General features: G+C 43.7%; 1 protein-coding gene across 1 annotated transcript in view; it reads left to right on the plus strand.

Annotated features, from left to right (window-relative positions):
* Positions 1-20,001, plus strand: part of SLC4A8 (solute carrier family 4 member 8) — a 755,839-nt gene that overhangs the window by 461,563 nt on the left and 274,275 nt on the right. The gene's annotated exons all lie outside the window — the stretch shown is intronic.

Below are 20,001 nucleotides of genomic sequence, written 5' to 3' on the forward strand. Positions count from 1 at the left end.
AATATCTTCCCTCTTGCAGCGGGAACTTGTTGATATTGGTAGGCCAGAGCGTAGGTTGTTAGCATGCCTTTGCCCTAGGTATTCCCGGTAGTGGCGGTCATTCCAATAGGGTGGCCCCTGTCCTGTCTGGTGCGGGTCAGTATTTAACTCTACCACATGCGCATTAAAGATTCGAGGCAGGAGCGAGGGCATCGGGCTGTCCACCTCCCTGCGGTTTGGCGGTCATTGACCATGGAGGCCTTGCGGACGCCGGTTCATTCCTGTGTTCCTTATTTCAGACTCTTTTACTTACCGGGAAACTTTCTCGATATAATTGCCCTGCTGCGCGACTGGTATTAGGGCCATGTCTCCCAGCAGGCTAGATGCTTCAAATTATACAGTAATGCAGTACGCGAATATTCGGTGCTGTAGGAGGCGATGGATACAGTGCGGTAGTACTGGTAGCAACCCCAGTGCGCCTTCTGCCCCCGCACTATGTTCACGTAGGCGGCTGAGCGATTCACAATAGGAACAGTATTCACACAGGAGGAGAAACTCACTAGTGTACAGATCATAAGCTGTCTTTCAAGAAAAGAGTGGCGTGTACATGTTACACAATCTTACCAAGCCCTGGCATGAACATTGTTCTTGGTGTCAGAGTGCCGCATAGAAGAACCATTTTCGATTAATACAGGCCATGGTTCATGCTCCCTTCATGCTGCGGGGACGGAGCGATAGCGCTGCCTATCGATATGTGTTTTAGATAGCGCGGCGCTTTACCCATAGGTGTCAGAGCGCATTACAGAGAATCAGTTGCACTACAGGGCCGCTGGGCTAATAATTCGATATTAGACAAACGTCTACAGTTGCTCATGAAAGGTGGTGAGCGGAAGTGTGCAATGGCACAAGCTATGTTCTGCCATAGGGATTGTGTACACCTGTATTGTAAGTGCTGCAGTGCCTGTGAGGCAACCAGGCTAGCTGCAAGCCGACACGGCATGATATACTCAGTAGGTACATATCCTGGGGGCCTGCATATAAGTTGAAAGGATATTCAGTATGTTTATGGGTCTGAATACCTGCAGTTGAGGTGTGCGGTACATCAGGCTATCTGCTAGTGTACCCCGCATATGGCCGCTAATGTGTAAGTGCGTCTGGGCGTCCCTGTGCAAGACGTGTGATACATCAGGCAGGCAGCAAGCTAGAACTGTTAGGGGACTAATGGGTACGTGTAACTGGGTGCCCATGTTAGAGACAGGTGTCACTCCTGACAAAAAGTAGCTATTATGCATGAGGTATCAGTACGTACAGGTGACCGAGTATCCAGTGCTAGGGCTCATGCGATACACCAGCCTTTACTAGATCAAGCCGTCTTGCTGCATGATTTATGTAGTTAGGTGACTGAGCGCTTGTTTGTAGGGATGTGCGAGGCTCCAAACCCTGCATGCTGTGGTCGGAGGGCATGTAAATGAGTGGTCATGCAGAGGTTTGCATGGAACAGACACAGTGTGAGGGGCGCGCAGCGTACATGTGAATGTGCGCCCGTTACCCGCAAGAGAGGTGCCGAGCAATGGGTCTGGTTCCCAGCAGACTTGTATGACTGCTGGGTCAAGGAGAGGCGCGTAGCTGTGCGCTCCGCGTACATGGATGTGCATTGATCCCTGCTCTTGCGCTTTCAAGGCCATTGGGAGCGTTCCACAAGCATTCCTGGACTCCATCCAACATTATCGCATACTGGGATAGTGCCGCGATATGTCAGACTCCTGGGCGCTCATTGGTTGGGGCCCTCACTTATGGGTATTATCTGATTGCCCTGTCAGGGGATGGTTTCACTGTATGGAAGTCCATCCTGGATGTGCCTATATTAGAACAGTAGCAAATCCTAGGTCTAGCCCTGAGCTAATAGGACATATATAACCCATGCGCATATCGATCCTGGGGCCTTACCAAGTGGTAGTCAGTCCTTCTTATGCACATTCCCGGGACCAGCACTGTTTAACTTATCCTATGTAGAACAATAGTCAATTTACTCTTCCTAATACTGCTGTCGTCTGTCAGTTCTCCCAAGGCTCTGTATTCTGGAAGGCAGCCCACCCGCTGAGCCTTCAGCTCGGGTGCACCAGCTGCTTCTCAGTAGTATGTAGGGTCTACAGCCTGCAGTTTTCACTCAGTTCACGTACTAGCAGAGCAATTGCGCCACTGCCTGAGCCGGGACTGCCAATATTACCTATAGAGGTGGGCCCCCAGAAGACTCTCAATATAGAAGTGCCCAAGGAAGTGAAGTAACAGCCGTATGAAGACGCTGAATGTCTATCTGGTATTCCAGACCCCCTTTTTCTTCGCTCTCTACATGAAGGTGGTGGCTTGCACGATGGGCTCCTAGCCGGAATTGGACCCACGGTTTCTCACTGGGTTAGCGTGGTTGGGCTCCCCGGGGCTGCGTTGAAACAGCCTTGTGTGAACCTGAGTATCCTTCACATTCCCGTGTGCCCCTCCCAAGGTGAGAAGTTGGCCAATACTGGGAGCACCTTGGTTCAGCTTATTAAATCCCTTAGGTCGGGGGTTGAAGTCAACGTTATAGACAAGCTATTCATGAGGTAGCATGGTTGAGCAGCCTCCAGGTCGAAGGGGCATGTGATACCAGCTGTTTGCATTTGCAATCCTGTATATAAAATGTAAGTCCTCCTCGCAAGTTATACTATATTATGCTTTGCGCACTGAATACCCCTCTGTACTCTGCTTGAGTATAGTTGCACAAGCGTTCACGAAGCACAGTTCAGTGACTTTGGAGAACTGCGCCTCGGAAGTAGTTATACATTACCGGGTAGTCTGCTGATGCTTTGTGTGAAGGTGTGTGGTGGGGTCTCAGTGTTATGCGCTGGTTCGCCTAGTGTTTAGATTAGGGAGCGCTATCAACAGGGGAGGCCCCTCATCTCGGGGGCTCTTTCCGGGGGTATGACCTCTCGAACCTGGGATAGTCTACACTATTGCTGTAGAGGGTTTGTTTCAGGGGGTATATGCTCATTAGTGTCAGAGGGGCTTGGTCAGCAGGCGTGTCATGATGCAGGTAGGGATCTCAAGGGGGCACTTGGTTCTGTCCCGGCAATCCCTTTGTGGTGGTCGTAAGTAATCCTACAGACAGCTATCTTAGAGGTAGCATGGCCTAAGCTGTTCCCAGACTAAACCCGAGAGGGCGGGTGATGCCTGCTGTTATACCTTTTCAATCTTGTATTGGCACATGCAAGGTCATCGTCCTAGTTATACAAGTAGGATATTATTATCCCTTCTATGCCTCTGTGCGCTTTTAAGATAGCAGCACAAGTGTTACTGTAAGCACACTGTCTCTATGTTGTGCGGAGAGTGGCGTTACAGCAGTAGTCATAACCTGGCTGGGTGTAGCCTGCTGTCGCTTGTCGTGAAGGGTGTTTAAGTGTCAGGGCTGGTGCTGGAACGCCTATAATTTGACACGAAGCGCCTTCAACAGTAGGGGCCCCTCCTCTTCCCATTGTCATTACCTGTTAGTATGACTCTCGAACCAGGGATGGTTACACGAATTTTGTGAGGGATAAGACCCAGGGTATCTGCAGATTAGTGGCAGAAGGGCCTGCGTTTTTTCAGGCATGCATCTTATGCCCCTGGTGGGGCGCTAAGTTGTGCCAAGCAATTATAAAGTCAAGGAAGAAAAGCTCAGTGCCATGAAGAAATGTACCCAACAGAGGGGTCTGGGCTTCTTCAGACATGAAATGATTCAGGACAAAGTCAAAGGTTACTTCGAGGCGGAGGGAGTCCTCCTGACGCCGGTTGGCTTAGACTTATTCCTCATCGATTTAAAATAGGCTTTGCAGAGTAAAGGTTGCAGGTAAAAGTAGCAGCGTTGGTGGGGGACCCGTGCGACGGCGGGGACCATCGCACAGGCTGTGGCGGAGTTACAGGGCAATCCGGAAACAGAGAGGTGCAATACAGTACTTCAGCGGGCACATAGGGGTGCCAGAGCCTAACCTAGAACCTCATGGGAGGTCTAGGAATCCGAGTCGGCGCCCCAGTAGTCCTTCGGGCGGTTGTGGGCCTGTGCAACCGGGGGTTTGCCTAGATACGCCCTGCAAGGGGCGTGAGTAGTGTATTACCATAATGGTGCAGCAGCTGGCTGGTTGCCACTGTGCTGTTTGGCTCAACAGGCGGGCAGGTGGCGAGAATGCGGCCTGCCCTTGGATTGCCCGTAAGATAACCCAACGTGATTACATAATGTTGTATGTAACAATCAACCTGCAGCAATATTTCCCAATCTCAACACTGGTGTCTGTGTGTTATTTGCGGGATATTGGTTATGTGGGGGCGGGGGGTTCCTGTGGCCCTGAAGTGACTATGCGCCTGCCCGAGGCCACCCGGTGGCCATCAGGAGGGCGGGCCCTTAGTCACGGAGGGCTGCCCCCGCCCTCCCCCAGCTGGTAAGTTGGCCACCCCTCCTCAGGGCATGTTGCCTAGGTGGAGGGGGGCACGGGCAGGGTGAGGGTATATCTCACCCCCCGGCCATTGTGCGGCCTCTTTGGCGCTCCGGACGTTGCGGCAGACACGTCGGGACACTCTTTCCCTCCCTACCTCTAACCCGGAGTGTCAAGTATGGGGGGGACTCCTGAGGGAGTTTAATGTGTTCCTTTTTCGTTGCAGGCGGAGTTACAGGGCAATCCGGAAACAGATAGGTGCAATACAGTACTTCAGCGGGCACATAGGGGTGCCAGAGCCTAACCTAGAACCTCATGGGAGGTCTAGGAATCCGAGTCGGCGCCCCAGTAGTCCTTCGGGCGGTTGTGGGCCTGTGCAACCGGGGGTTTGCCTAGATACGCCCTGCAAGGGTCGTGAGTAGTGTATTACCATAATGGTGCAGCAGCTGGCTGGTTGCCACTGTGCTGTTTGGCTCATCAGGCGGGCAGGTGGCGAGAATGCGGCCTGCCCTTGGATTGCCCGTAGGATAACCCAACATGATTACATAATGTTGTATGTAACAATAAACCTACAGCAATATTTCCCAATCTCAACACTGGTGTCTGTGTGTTATTTGCGGGATATTGGTTATGTGGGGGCGGGGGGTTCCTGTGGCCCTGAAGTGACTATGTCTGTCGTTGTGTATTCCGTCACGACTTCCACTTGCACCGCCCCCGGCTGTCAGCCACACGCCGCTGCGCTATGCACGTGGACACGTCATCATATAATGAGCACTTAGAGGTTCAAAAGAGGATACAGTGAGCTTTTGTTTGAAGAGTCGTATTTAGAACACGCGCGAAGGAGCTGCCACACAGTAACACCTCTTCGTTTCACACTAATAGCAGGAAGTGTGGGGGAAAAGAACCCCCAGCTGTGTAATTAAAGCAATTGACTCCTCTAATAATGTGGCTGCCGAGCACCTCCGCGAAACCTGTTTTGCCAACTTGTGTTTAATGAAGTGTTTGGCTGCCACGTTTGTTACTCAGTGTCTGTACTTGAATCTGGTGGTTCCTATCCTGGATCAGTGACCGCCCCCCCCCCCCCCATTCTCACCCACCCACCAGCAACACCCAATAACTTCCTCAGACACTTCAAATGTGCAGGTAAAGCTAATCCATGCGGTTAGCTACTTGACTATTTAGTGGGGTGTAAAAAACAGGTCGAGCAGAACAGGGGTGTAACACAAGCCCCAGCAGCGCATGGGGCCACCACCCCTTCAGGGGCCCCCAACCATACAGGGGGCCTTCATTTAGGCCAAGGTCAAAGAATATCTTTCAGATATGTGAGACTCCAGGGCCCCTCTTCATCTTCTGCAGGGGGAACCACATCATGTTGCTTTACACCAATGTATCCTTTCTTGCTGTAAAGCAGATGTTAAAATGTAGTTTATTTAGAGAAATTTTGCGCATACACAATTTATGAAGGTGACGTCTTATTTTGGTGAATTCCTTTGCCTGGCTTGACCAAGGGCTGGAGAAGCACAGTGTGGTGTGCAAAGCCAAAGACCATTAATATGCTGGATGAGATGGGGATCATATGGGCGTTAAAGAACTAGGGCGGAGGGTATGAAGGCGATGAAAAGGAGGGCAATGCTGAAGGGCAGAAGCAACATGAGCATGCTAAAAGGGGTTTGGGAGTCACCAAGGTCTTTTGAGTATAGGCTTTAGGGTACCAAAAGGGGCCAGGAGTCATCAGGAGGCAGAAGGGGAGTGTGGGCCCCTGGGAGCAGCAGGTGATGTGCACATCTTGAGGGTGCTGCATGTGGGCGCACTAAGGGAGTACTTAATGGAGCTGATGGGGATACTGAGCATGAGGGCAAGGAAGGGGTGGGAATAGTGCCAAGGTACCTAAAAAGTCCCCTTTTGAGGTGACAAACCCACTGCCAGAGAACAAGTTAAAAAGATGAATTTGTCTAGCGAGGAAAAGAGACATCGATCTTCACTTGTGGTAGGCAACTTCTAACATGACTTCCAACATGAGTGCGGAACTCTCAAATTATTTCCACCTCCCAAGACACTTTTTACCCAGATTAGAGCCTTTTGTCTTTACTATGGTTGTCTTGTTTTGTTATTTGTGGTTGAACTGTAAAGTTGGGGGAGCGGCAGGGCCCTTGCAAATATATAAAAAAAATCGAACTTATCTAAACTCAAAAATACGTTTTTTGTCTGAAAATGCTCACATTGCCACAATAGTCTCTGGTACTGAATGGAACTACTTTGTGTGTGGATGTGCTCCTTGGGAAAGAGAAGATGCTGTCACTCAGTGGCTGAAGTTGGCTGACCCATATACTGAAGGAAGGGGAGATAGCATTTACCACGATGCCTAAACTACGACTTCATTTTTGCAATGACTCCCTAACAATGCTTTGACAACGTAAGTCTTGACAATTATTTTTTTTACCACGACTATGCCTTTAGAATGAAAATGTAAGTAATTTGTAGGGACGTGTAATATACATACATATATATATATATGTTAGGGCTTGGGAATTTTTAGGGTGAGTGTGTGTTTTTGGGTGGTGAGAGAATTTTTAGGGTCTAGGGTGGGTATGGGTTTTTGGATGGTAATGGAATTTTTAGGATTTAGGGTGTGTATATTGGTCTTTGGGTGGGAAGGGAATTTTTAGGCTTTAGAGTGGGGTAGTATGGTCTGGTACTACCTAATCCCACTCCCGTTATCAAACCAAACACCCTTGTGATGGGGACCCTCCCGGCTCCCGTGGGGCTCACCGCCCTCCTTTCCCCCAAGGCAAACAATGCAAACACCACAACTGTTTGGATTAGGTGTCATAACAACCCCAGCCGTATTTTATTACATAAAATAATCAAACATTGAAATTAATATTATTTCCATCAAGTACAATATGCAGAAAGTCCAATACATTAATAGGTACAAGATGTCAATTGGCTAACCGTAACATGCTTCTAGTACATAGCGATTCCTATTGTAAGCTAGGCGATGAAGATATTCTCTTTCTGCATATCCCTGTTAGAGCCTACAGCAAGGTCAATGACTGGCGGCCCTAGATCCCGATCAAGCTAGGTCCCAACCTCCTACCGGAGTGACCTTGTGCAGAGGGCCCAGCTTACCGGATGGATACCTCCCCCGGGCCCCCCTATGCCGTCAACATTAACTCCATAAAAGGGGCGCTGCAGTTATGCATCCTTGCGCCCTTGAGGGCATGCGCGTGGGGGGATTGACCAACCAGCCTACTGGAAGCGAGACTTCCCTTACCCCCGCACCCCTCCAGCCTACCGGCTGTAACTTCCCCTTGGTTTCCGTGAGAGACATTCTGTCTCCCCCTTGGGTGTCCCCATTTGACAATGGTGATGCCCGCTAAGGACCGAAAACTATGCTCACCAATCATGACCTTACCGCCTGACCAAGGGAAACACATACAAAACACGACAAAATCACTTTCCTGAAAATTGAAACAATTTAGTTAAGAAATAGAAAACATTTTTATTCCAACATTACGACAACGCATCAGTCAAGTAGACTCTTTTACATTACTCCGCCAGAAAATAGAAAAACATACTGATCACACAATATATCTGCCGTAGGGGATGGTGGGTAGGGAAAAAAATAGTTGGGGCCTCCACATGAGGCCCTGACCCATCTTGTGATCTGCAGGCCGGGGCAACGGCGAAAAGAGAGACCGTCCGCTCTGCTCCCCAAACTTTTAATGTGCAGAGTCGGGCAAGCCGGTTCTGTCCGGCTTGCCTGACGTTGGCTGGACGCGTGAACGGGAAGCACTTGTAATTGCTTCCGGTCCATGCATGCACAGCCAATCACGTGCGGGGCCCAGGGGAGGTCCGGGCGCCACATCACTTTTGTGTGCAGCGTGCCCCACCTCCCCCGGATGCAGGGGCCCGGGGCGACGGCAATGCTGGCGGCGTGCCCGAGTCCGTGCCCGCCTTAGAAGAGTTTATGGGTGTCAAAGGAATTTTGTATGGTTTTGTGGTTGTGGGTTAATAGGGTTAAATGTATATAATTCACCCATTACCCCCCCCCCCCCAAAATAATATATGTATCAAAACAATACATTTTCAGGCATAGAGTGACACATACATTTTACAAAAAAGAAGCAGAGAACTCTGGGTAGTTCTCAAGTTTAGTTGGAAAGCAGCTTCTGTACAGAGCACCCTCAACACCTGCGACACTCTAGATCTGCTCAAATGTCTGCTTTTCTATCAAAGTTTTTAAACATAGGATTAGAACAGTGCCATCCACGGCAAGATAGAAAGGGATGAAATATTTAGCCATTTCTACAGCAAAGTCTTTAAGCATAGGACTAGCACAGTGCTGTCCATGCCGAGCTGTAAAATGAGAAAAACATTTTACCACTCCAGGCACAGTATTACTTCTTTGAATTGGCAAAATACCAACCAAGCCAACCTGAAATGAGTAAAATGACATTTATCTGTTTATTTTTCTACTTACCAGTTGAAATATTTTGATTCCGTGTAGCGCAACCAGTGCACACATTATGCTTAAGGGTCATTGTGTCTTAAAACTTGAATAAATGTTTGTATAGTTCCCAACAGGTACTGCGCGCACGGTGTAAATATTTGGATAATAGGGGACAGTATTATTTATATACACAACAATCCGGAAACTGGTGAGTCCAAAAAAACTCTATTCCCGTTTTCCGGTGGGCATCGAGCCATAAGAATTAAAGAGTGTAGCGGTTGGAGCGAGGGTGTTAAGGTAAACAAACAGATTCAAACAGCGAAGATGTTTACTGACGAGGCTCGCCAAGAGGCAACAGTCAATATATTCAAAAGAGACAAACCTGGGCAGAATGGCGCCATAAGCAGAGTAACCGGCACCCAAGGGGAACTGAAGGTGCAGTTTGGGAAACTAGAGAGACTGTATGAACGGGAGATCAGGAAGTGGTGGGAGGCAACATTACTTCAGAATTACATTGAAGTCAACCGCATCCCACGCGGTTTACGTATTTATTCCGTACCCGCCTATGAGAATACAGACCCCAAGCTACTGGATGAATGGTTAGCTCATACAACTGAATCATCGGTAGGCATGCTCAAAATACTAATTAAATTCGCTTGTAGTGATAGAGCGAAGTGTCTGAAGGAAATTGAGGTACTGGAAACGCTAGTTGCCATTGAAAAAGACATAAAAACGGGAGAAGAATTACGAGACAGTATGAAAACACGTTTGCTGGCATACGAAGGTAAAATTTAAACAAAGAAGCATTACAAATGTAATTGTGATGCCCAGGATTACAAACAAGGACGAGTGCTAACATTTACACGAAGATATGATGTGCCAAGAAGAGTTGTGAGATCAAATGTTGCACGGAAAACAATCAAACAAAAAGAAACCGACATAACCACAGATGCTGAACAATCAGGAGAAGGTGCAGAGCAAGTTCCTACATAATTTCTTTTTCACGAGGAGTTTCAAATAATGAGACAAACGTGGCAAAGGGGAGGTCGTGGCCAACCCCCAGAATGGAGAAACCAACAAAGAAAAGACAAACAAGGCGAGGAGGCTTCAACCAGTGGAAATATAGCCTCACAAACAAGGAGCAAAAGAAATGCCCGAAAGTAAATGAAAATGAAGACTTAACGATAGTTAACCTAACACTAAGGAAACTATCCAGGAATGAAGAAGAAATACTGAAGAAAGAATTTACATTTTGTCCCACACAAAAGTTTGAGTATACACAGTCTCGAATTGACCTTTTTCTATTCACAAGAAAATTGAAACTTTATAAATTCTTTAAATTACGAGGAGAGTCCAGCCAAATACAAGATGTACATCAAAGTGAGATAATGCACACTACAACGGATGTCTTGATGAGGGATGACCTAGATCTCCTAAGGATCCTAACTGAATAAGAAACTGTCTCTGAATCACAAGAGATAGTAAATATTAAAAACTATGGAATTGAACAAAGACGAGCGAAATCAAGCTTGAGAACTAAGGCAACCTTTGTCCCAAACACACCATTTGATGCAATTGATGCTTTTGAAGAAGCCGTGAAGTCTGAATTACAGCAGATAAGAATGAAAAAGTCAAAATGGACAAGAGAGAACCAATTGAGGTCAAATCTTACATATGACCAGAAAAAAGCAATTATGAGTTTGCAGAAAGACACCTCCATAGTATGCAAGGCATCTGATAAAGGGGGAAATATCGTTCTACTAACTAGAGACTACTATGTCATGGAAGCACTTCGACAACTCTCTGACAAAATAAGCTACACAACAATCACTAGAGAAAGATACAATAAGAGTCTCGGAGATAACCAGGAATTGATTGATAAATGGTCCAGAAGAGGTATGCTTGATCAAGAAGAAACAAGGTTTTTAAATTGTCTGCATCCAATCATACCAATATTTTATCATTTACCTAAAATTCATAAGCATGCGAGCAGACCACCAGGCCGCCCAATTATTTCCTCAATTGGGAGTCTGACGTAACATATGTCCCAATTTATAGATGTTTTTCTGGTACGCAACGTGAGGACTCTATCATCATTTGTCCGAGATAAAACTGAAATTATCAGGATAATATCCCATATCAGTTGGGAACCAGACTTGTTGATGATAGTAATGGACATTACAAGCTTGTACACCAGCATAGATCATGATCAAGGGATAAAAGCCGTTAAATACTTTCTGAAGGGCAGATCTTTACAATTAGCGGAACACAGCCAAATGCTTCTTGAATTTCTAAGTTTCTGCCTATGTAATAACATCTTTCTTTTTCAGCAGCAGTTGTATTTACAACTAAAGGGAACAGCGATGGGAACCTGCTTTGCCCCCAGCTGCGCAAATTTATTCGTGGGCTGGTGGGAGAAGCAGGTGGCCTGGGCAGACAATTATCAAGAATGGGTTTCATGTATAGTGGGGTGGCACCACTATATAGATGACTTATTCATCTTATGGAAGGGACCGAAAATGGAAGCAGAGAATTATATTGCGGCCCTTAATCAAAACGAGGTCAATCTACACTTCAGTGGAGAAATAAGCTCCACAGAAGTCAATTTTCTAGATCTAAAAGTATTCATTGCAGACAATAAAATTTGCACTTCTCTCTTCCGCAAACCAACGGCTGGAAACTCAATCTTGGAAGCCATCAGCAGTCAACCAGCCCCTCTAGTAAAGAGTATACCCTATGGAGAGCTCTTAAGGCTGAAATTGTACAAGACAGATAGATTTTGAAAAGGCAGCCTTAGATGCTATAGAAAGGTTTAAAAAACGAGGCTACTTAGAAAACTTACTGAAATCAACTCTTATGACAGTTGAAAAAATCCCTGGAAAAAGTCTACTCAAAGACAAGAAAAGAGATCCAGTAAACCCTGACCTACCAGAGTTAAGATTAATCATGACTTATACCAATGATCCCGGCGGAGAGGGGTAGGACAAATGCCAATGACACAGGAGACTTGAGCCTTATACACAGAGGCCTCATTCCTGATGTACGACCCGCCGGGCATTGCATATAAATCTTGACCATTAGGCAAGGAACAGTGCAACAGAGGTACAACATTCCCACAACCGGTAATGAGCATATGATTTTGATATAGGCAAAATTGTTTGTAGACTCTACCATATAGGTCCTGATGAATCGCGTGTCAATGTACCATAGCGAGAAACATGTTGACCGATTTTTTAACACTTCCTAGTCTAGTCTAGAGTCAGGAAACATTAAATTCCAGCACACCCAGACTAGCTTTCACTTTTAATTGAAGCAAGGGACTGCCCGAACAACGTTGTTTCTGGTACCCTTTGCTCCATTTTAACTCACCGTTCTGTCTACAACCTCCTGGACCCACACCCGCACTTCACCCATAGGCAGTTGGATTAAAAGATCTCCGCCAAAGAGCCCCTCTTTCAGGTGTGCCCGTCGGGGATTGCACCGCCTACCCGACGAGGAGCACTGCCTATGATGAAGCATGACACCTGCAAATGTTTGTGAGGCAACTATATCCAACACAATGGATACCCAGTGGTAGGCTTGCACACGCCAACCACCACGCTCCCTCTTCCTTGTGACCAGCACACTAACCCTTACTAGGAACAGCCTTGTCCATCTTCTTTGATAAATACTTTCGTAGGGCACAGACTGCAGCTGGACCTTCCACTCCCCTTGAGTGGTACTTCTGCCCTTTTGATCCAATTGGATCACCCTCCCTCATTTTTGTATACATTATACCAATGAGGTACATAACATTTAAAAAATAGTCAGACGTAACTGGCACGTTCTGCAATCTGATCCAATAATAGGTAGGAATCTGTTGAATTATCCTAAGATCACATACAGGAGAAGCTGATCATTGAAAGATAATTTGACCCAAGGCCATCCAGATTAAACAAGAAAGAATCCTCAGATTAGTGATCTGACTTGATTCTTTCCATGCACAAAATGTAAAGCATGTAAACAAAGTAGCAAAAAATTGACATATCAAATACCAGGATCAAACACACAGAGAAATATCAATACATTTCTTACATGCAATACACCATTCTGTGTGCATGTTCTGATATGGCCATGCAATTTATTGTACATAGGAAGCACCATAAATCCAACCCAAAAAAGAATTCTTGAACATGCCACGGCTATTGAAAAGAAAGATTCAACATACCCCATTGCCAGGCATTTTGCCGAACTTCACTCAAGCAACAGAAATCTGTTAAAATTCTTCTGTATTGACCATATTGCACCAAATGAAAGAGGGGGGAATAGAGAGCTCCGTTTACGGAGACTGGAATCGAGATATATATAGTCGACCTCCAGACAAAGACCCCAGGAGGTCCAAACACTGAAGAAGAGCTAGCCGTTCATCTGGGTTGAATAGCTTTAGTAGTGCCGAGTCAGTTTCTTAATAATCTACTATATATAAGGACTATATGCAACAAATTATGTCTCTTTTGTTGTGTTTTTTTTAATTTAATTTAATATTTCAATGAAATGTCAATACCCATCCAGGGCTTAATCAATTACAGAGAGATAAGTATGAACATTTGTAAAATTGTATCATGATGAATCATTGATTTTTTAGAGTTAAGATTATATTGAAGTTGATGCAATTGCCCATTCAAGACTTAATCAATTGTACATGAATTATGAAATGTACTTTGCCCATCCAGGGCTTAATAATTTGCAGAGTGAATGATATGAACATTCTTAAAATTGTATCATGATGAATTAATCATTTTAGAGAGTTAAGATTATATTGACGTTGATGCATTCGTACATGAATTGTGAAAAGTACGTAGTTCATTGAATCATGGATGACTATTTACAAATGGCGCTCTAAATTGATTTGCGGCAGAGAACAGATGTCCGTTTTTGATTTTTATGAAACAGGCGCCATCACTCAAAAGCGGCTGCAAAATAAAATGGCAGAGCTAAATCTACAATGTGTATAGTGGTCGAGAAAGGCACAAGCGAAAACGTGTCACGCTTTTTGCTTTTGAAATAATAAATCAATATTAAATCACTCGGGAGTGTGGCACCTTCTTTTTCAATAAGGAAGTACGAGCTGGGGTATATATATTATATATATATATATATATATGTATATATATATATATCAGCACAAAGTCCCATAGTAACTGCAACCAGCAAGGAGCACAGACCACAGTAGCAGGTGTAAATCCAGAGTTTATTGCATGCCATGAATGGGCCACATAACGCGTTTCGGCCTTGATCACATAGCCACGCTACGTACAGATAACAGCTTATATATATATATGGTTTACACCTAACTTTTTTACCAAACATATTCCTTTACTATGCGTATTTTATGACGAAAATGTAAGTATTTTACAGGTAAGTATAAACCCATTATATTTATATAAAAATATATTTCTTTGGTTTCTCCTTATCTGCCCGATCTCGCTGCCGCATCATTTGCCCCAGAGGGTGCTGCGATGGATGGAGACGAATTCCCACGTATTATTTGTTTCACACCAAAGAATAATGCTCACTCGCAGAAATTCACTCAAATGCTTTTAATGAGCCACTTCATATAGAGCAATTCCAACAAACGCGTTTCAGCTTCTAGCCTTTGTTAATGTTCATACTTACCTGTAAAATACTCCATTTCATGGTAAAGGCATTCATGGTAAATGCATAGTCGTGGTAAAAGCAATTGTTGTAAAGACTTTCGTTGTAAAGGCACATTCTTTGTTCCGGAGTCGTCGTAAAGGCATTCGTCGTAAGTACTGCTGTGGTTCCGTCATACAACCGAAAAAAAAGTGTGTGCGCATTCGTGAGGTAAAGAGACGAGAGAGTCATCAGGCCCCTTGATGTCTGCGAAAATGGTCCAAGCCGCAGTATGAGTCATTGGCAATGGATTCTGCTGATTTCGGCAAAACAGGCTGTTATTAGTACAAGACTACACAAATGCACTCAGTAAATCTTACTTCTTGCCAAATTATATGTATTTAAACGATTCAGAAGAAAAAGAGAGGCGAGTATATACATAAATCAACCTCTTAACAATTATGATATTGGTAGAAACCTGGCAAATTAATTTTGAAATTCTAATGTAGACTGACCTCGACAGGTTCTAGACACATGCAGATGTCAGTGTGTGTAGATCAGCAATACTTTCTATTTCTTTATTTTTTGTTTTTACAAACTCCTGATATGCAAAACTCAGTGCCACTTCACACAAAATTCTACTCATTGGTATTTGCTCAGTACGTTTTAAGAAACCAGACTTCTCTTGTGTTAATGTAATACCATAATACTGTTTTGTAGGCTATGCATCTTTCACACAGCTGTTTATTAGCACTATATATTCCCGCACTGCTTCATCAGCACTTAAATAATTTTCTGGAACATAAAAATGTGTAGTCTCTTATTATGTGTTAAAGCAAGCCATAACTTAAAAAAAGTATGGGATATGTGCTACCTAATTGTAATTTGAATAACTCATACAAAGATAAAATACAATATTTAAACAAGTACTACCCCAGTAGTAAAAATAAAAGACTTTATTTCCAAGAAATACATTCTTACAGAAATATTGCGCATTTCCCAATTCATTAGTGTAAATAACTTCAAACCTGCTCAGTACCATGCAAAATCAATTATTCGGGTATTCATTTAAGTGTTGACCATTTCCTTAAAAATATACCCGAATTTTGATTTGCATTATAGAACCTCGGCTAAAAAGTTAAGCAGCTAACCAATTCCTGTATTCATTGATCAAGTGAGTGGGGGACAGAGGCAAGCACGCTTGTACCAAATGTTAAGCTTGCAATGACCATACACTTAAAAAGAAATGAAGAGTTGTTACATTTGATTGTTTGATACGCAGTTTTTTTTAGAAGAAAATAGACGTCACCTGTTTTAGAAATGATGGTCTATATTGCTGATTTCTTGGACAAAGAAGGTTGCAAACGTGCCATCTCTTAATTGTGAGCCTTTTGTCTAAAGCGTGTGAAAAAATAGATGCGTTTTCATCTTAATTGCATCTAGCTGCGATAAAGCCTACTAAAAACCCCATTATATAGGTCAGGGTGGGTACTGGGTAGAAAACATGTCCAAAATCCTGGTTTTGTGTGCTGCACAATTGCTACTATTTTCATAATACCTTGGTACAGTGTTAATTATGTCATGTGTCCCAATAAAATAGAACACATCCTGTTAGCGATCAAGGATGTCTTTTCTTTGTCAGCTTTTGCAGGAGAAAGGTCGTAAAAACACATGGGCGATGGTTTTATCTCTGGTTCTTTATTCCCATTTTGTTTTCTGGGATTTTAGTACGGAAAATGCCATGATTTTACCAGCTACATCCCTTGCACCATCTTTACCAGATGTGAATGTGATTAAATAACGTAAACATTAGCTGGTTTGAGGGATTGCGGCACTAAACGAAAAGACTTAAGTAATCTTCTAATATGGCGCTCAAATCAAGGTTTATCATCCTCTTTACTGAAGTTTCCTGGGATCATGGGAATTCTATCACACAGAAGAGTCTATTATTCTTTTATATTTTGATGGGAAAGAAACAGATCCAGTTTAATATAGTGTGTAAAACTGATGGGATAAACAAAATAGTGCCTGTAAGTATTTCAAGTATACAAAAAAGTGATGGATGGAATGCCTGAATTAATCTCAGCCACTGGTAATTTATCAGGCCACATTCAAACCCAGGACCGATTTCACCCCGATTGCGGCTCTTCAGTAGGGTGTAGCTTGGTTCCAGTGGCACAGTATGCACGCGACCCATGTGTGGGCATACCCATCCTCCTTAGGGCATCACACAAAAAAGTGATGGATGGAATACTTGAGCGAATCTCAGCGACTGATAATTACTAGGAAAAACCAAAGGAATTGATGGACGGAGCGTTGACAATACAAGCACTCACCCCCAGTCAACTGATCTGGGTTTAATCCATCACCGTTCTTTATCCCACTCTGCCACCCCAGCTCAGACATGGCCATATGCAAATCAGTCTGACCCTGTGCCTCATGGGAACAGTCCAGCCCAAACTGCCAAGCCATGCCTTCCCTGGACCGGAAACAAGCTACCGAGGACCGGTTTCTGGCATTTCAGCCGTCTTCAGCCCAGCTTGCTTGAATCCAGTGGCAAAGTGAGTAAGGGACTCATGTCTGAGCATACCCTGCCAACTTATGGCAAACAAAGAAAAACCAAAGGAAAGATGGACGGAGCGTTGACAATACAAGCACTCACCCCCAGTCAACTGATCTGGGTTTAATCCATCACCGTTCTTTAGCCCACTCTGCCACCCCATTTCAGACATGGCCATATGCAAATCAGTCAGACCCTGTGCCTCATGGTAACAGTCCAGCCCGAACTGCCAAGCCATGCCTTCCCTGGACCGGAAACAAGCTACCGAGGACCGGTTTCTGGCATTTCAGCCGTCTTCAGCCCGGCTTGCTTGAATCCAGTGGCAAAGTGAGCAAGGGACTAGGGCCACATACTAGTCCATTGTTATTTTGCATACCATGACACCTCCGTTTGGACCTAGTCACATTCAAATCAATCTTGGCTCTTCTCCAATGGGAACAGTCCAGCCTGAACTTCCAGGCCAGGTCCGCCCTGAACCGGAACACAAGCAACTCACTTGCTCACTTTACCACTGGACCTAAGCTGCATCCGACTGAAGAACCACCAAAAAAAAAATGAAAGCGCTCTTGGGTTGCATGTCTTGTGGTTCAGAAAGGACCTGGCTTTGCAGGTCAGTGTGGACTGTTCTTACTGGATCAGGGTCAAGGCTGATTTGCAGATGGCTGGGTCTAATCTAAGGTGCCATTTTGGGCAAAAGACAATAGACCGAGAAATTACCAGTAGCTGAGATTAATTCAAGCATCCCACCAATTACTTTTTTGTTTACTTCTGTAAATATTTAATGACATTACTATGTTGGAGCTCATAATGGATAAGTAAATTCTTCAAGTTGTATGTATAGTTAAATTCAATTAAGCCACCAGTAGAACTGGTAACCTTGGTTTCCAAGAAGGCAGCATGGAGATTATTAGAGAACAAACTATTCATTTATGTCATATTCATGACTGAAATTTTACCAAATATGAATGCGTTCATATAGTCTTTAACACAACCTTTCTGAAAACATCTGGGTGATAGAATATGACTGGGTGATTTTTTTCACAGAGGGGTATTGTTAAATAATATCTGTTTAGCTGACCTTATGAGCCAGTTGTGTTCTGAGTTCATTGTCAGTGTCTTTGTAGGTCTAACCTGCCAATTATTATAAAAGAAATGTGGGCAGATGTAAATCAACTAATGTAGACAGTAATGATAAGAAATATGAACACTGTTTTGTCCAAAAAAGATAAGGATGGAAACGTTGATTAGTTTAACGATCTTAGTCAAAGTAAGATATTATTAATCATTTTTGGACAAGATGGATTTCTTCTAACAAGAGGCTAAAATGACTTAGAAATGCTCAGCTCACTATTTACATGTAGTTATACCTCCGTATTTTCTATTTACAGTTGTAAATGGGGCAAGGAAGGTTTAGAAGATTAATTGCTACTACATATGTTTTTGGAAGTATACAAAGAATATATGGGATAAAGTACCCCAATCCGTAATTTATAAAGATATTGTAAGTCACTGAGGGTTTCTATTACCATATGAAGGAACGAGGCCAAAGGCTGAGTTATTTGAAAAAGTTATGGAACTCCTAGGTGACTTTCAATATTCCAATCATGTACGGCGCTGGGGGTGGGGTTTATTCCTTATAATACATTGTCACACCATCAGCTTTCCCACAAGCCACTTAACTCCTAGGAGTGTAGCTCTTTCATAGGAGGGAGAGGGCATGTTTGCAAACATGAAGAATACAAATAAAATCTCGAGTACAAAACTAAACACATAAAACAAGCTATTAGATATTCGTTGCAAAAAGATATTAGAAGCAGTTTAATACAAGTTACTTTTTAAAAACAAAGTTGCAGTAGAAACGTGCACAAAGATCCTAACTTCTCTATAGTTAGGCAACGAGTGCAAAAAATAAACATGATGCATAAACATCTCACTTCTTCTTGTCAATGTAGAGCTGTACATACAGAGCCGAATAAAGAAAACCAAGATTTTGGTGTGTCAGAAGAGGCCTATTATAAAGAAATTAATAACAGATTTTTATACAACGATTACAGAATCCTATGTATTATATTATCAGTATTGCCCTGATTCCTCCACAATCCAGTAACTGTTGGAATTATACTACCAGGGGGGTCATTTGTAATAATTGTAGTGTGATGGGCAAAGTCCATAGTTGTAAAAACAAATTGTATCATACTCGACTGCAGAAATCTGAAGCGAAGTATATAACAAGAACCACCATGAGGGCATCCTGACAAGGGTCTCTGACCAACCCCATTAATGCATAATGAAGCGGTAAAAATGTTAACAAGTTTTTATGTTAGTGTTAACATTATTGGAAGGCATTATGCATATCAAAAGAATGCAACCACTATTGGGTGAGCCTATTGCCGCTCATATGTGTGAGGACTGCATTTAATTGAGACGTTGCATGGGCCCTACATGACTGCCTAAGAGAGCTATACGCCCACATATATAATTGGATTTTTTTTTAAATGGGAAATGTATGCCTTTAGTTTATGCCGGACACTTTATTTCCAAGAGAATATTAGGGTGACAATAGACAGTAGTATTATGTGAAAAGAAATAGGTGTGTGTAAAATTGGCAATTTTATGCAATGTGCGTGAAAGACTGTAAAAATGTTTGCTGCTTCTTAAAATTGCAAAGTTTTACGATTTCCCTGATAATCATCACTTTTGTACGATTTGTGTTTTAAAGGGTGAACACTTGCATAGAAAATTCGGCCAACCTTTTCCATCCTAGCGTTGTTTGATTACAATAAAAATTGAAATGGGAAAAGGTGAAATTAATCCGTGAAAGTTCTAAAACTTTGTAAAGAGTGGAAATTAAACTTCGCCGGCAAGAAAAAGAAAATATCATTGTGTACACCTATAAAGATGATGAGTACAGGGTGTGTCTGTATAAAGAGTGTGTACCAGGCAGGGTTGTGCATGTA

The sequence above is a fragment of the Lissotriton helveticus genome, chromosome 1_1, assembly GCF_964261635.1.
Source record: "Lissotriton helveticus chromosome 1_1, aLisHel1.1, whole genome shotgun sequence".
NCBI classification, from domain to species: domain Eukaryota; kingdom Metazoa; phylum Chordata; class Amphibia; order Caudata; family Salamandridae; genus Lissotriton; species Lissotriton helveticus.